Raw genomic sequence first — 1,863 nt, forward strand, 5'->3', positions numbered from 1 at the left:
ATGGGAATACATCAGTTAGCCATTTAATCACCAGCTAAGAGGTTTATAAGTCCTTTGCTAGAAGAGCTTTTTGTGCGGATGGGTTTTTCTTGGACCAAATGGGCTAAATAATCCTGTACTTACCAACTTATCATCTGTCCTGTATCTTTTATGTACAAACAGAACAAGTCTCTCAGTAATTGGAAAATCCCTCTTTCTTGCTGCAGAAGACCAGGCTGACTGAAATTATAGGCTGGAACCAGTGGGGATTTAGCCACATCACTCATACAGAATTTGTGTGTCAATACTACTTAGTCTAATTGATAGGAATGAAGAAGTCAGAATGTGGACTTAAATTTCCTTCATTCACAAATGTATCTAATATCAATGAACTTTTAAACATAGTTGTTATTTACATAAGCTTCTGTGGTTGTAGATTTTTCTCATGTCCACTTTCTAGACAATTGATCCAAATCTCTAGTCAGGCCTCCTCAGACAGAGGAGTAATATTACCAATAGCTGGAGAATTTCCAGGTGTTACTTTCCTTACACACTCAGCAGGCATTAGGCCTGCTGATAAGCTGCCAGGCACTACTGTGTCATATTTATGCAGGCATAAAAGCCAGATAGAAGTTAGTTCCTCTCGTGTGTGTATCAGAGTGGCCCCTGCCTCACCTCTGCTTGAATTCCAGTAAGATTTGTGAAAACTGAGATGGTGTGGGCACATGGCACAGCAGCCACCAGCTGCTGAAACAGCTCCAGTTACTGCTGGGAGATGGAGTGAGGCTGAATACCTTGTATTTAAAACTGAATTTTCATCTCTCCCTCAGCTGCGTGGAGTGCTGTTCTCTAGCAGTTCAGAATTCAAGATCTGGATTAACTGGAGTAATGAGAAGTTGGTGAAAGTGTAAGACTTAGCTGGTGATGCATCCAGAACTCATTTTCTCCCAAGACAGCATGTTCTCTGACATACTGTCATTAAGTCCAGAATTTCTAATGCTTCTACTGCTTAGAAATGAGAAGGCAGAAAGAGATTAAAAATAAAATCCAACAAATGACTTTAATAGAAATATCTAATATTTTAAAGTGTTTTTTTAAGCTGCAATATATAATAGACTAGTATATTATTCTATGGGATACTTACTTTCCTTCCATATTCTGTAGAGGAATATCATTCTCCATATAATTTCAAAAATATTTTTGTAGCATCCTTCCAGTTGTCTGGTTCTCAAACAAGGAGACAGCCCATTAATTAGAACTCACAATGAATTTTGTTCCTATTTTTTGTAAATACTGATGACTCACAAACAAACCAACATCCTTACATTTCATTTGACAATCACAGTCATGGGAACTTTTTTTTTGAGGGGTAATGATAGAGATACAGGATTGAAGACACTTTTTAGATCATCAACTCCAGTCCTCCTTCTTATACATGCCTATAGAAGTATATTGATTTTATATATACTAACTTGGTTAACATCAGTTCATACATAGTCGAAGGAATATTAAGCTAGACTAAACTTCTCATAGTTGATACTAGATTTACACTGTGATATCAATTGAAGAGGCTTCTGTCGTGGTTTGACACTGGCCCAACACCAGGCACCCACGAGAGCCGCTCGCTCACCCTCCCCTGCCACAGCTGGGCAGAGGAGGGAAAAGGAAAAAAAAAATTAACGAAGGCTTCATGAATGAGATAAGGACCTTATTGAGAAGTAAAGAAGCCCTTAGAACACCTTCCACCCCCAGCCCCTCCCTCCTTCCCACTGACAGTGCAGGCAGACAGGGCCTGGGGGTTTGGTCAGTCCATCCCCGAGATTTCCTCCCGCTGCTCCGGGACAGGAGTCCTTCCCCTGTGAGGCCGTGGGTCCCTCCCACAGG

Source organism: Corvus brachyrhynchos, unplaced genomic scaffold (assembly GCF_000691975.1).
Source record: "Corvus brachyrhynchos isolate BGI_N302 unplaced genomic scaffold, ASM69197v1 scaffold229, whole genome shotgun sequence".
NCBI lineage: Eukaryota > Metazoa > Chordata > Aves > Passeriformes > Corvidae > Corvus > Corvus brachyrhynchos.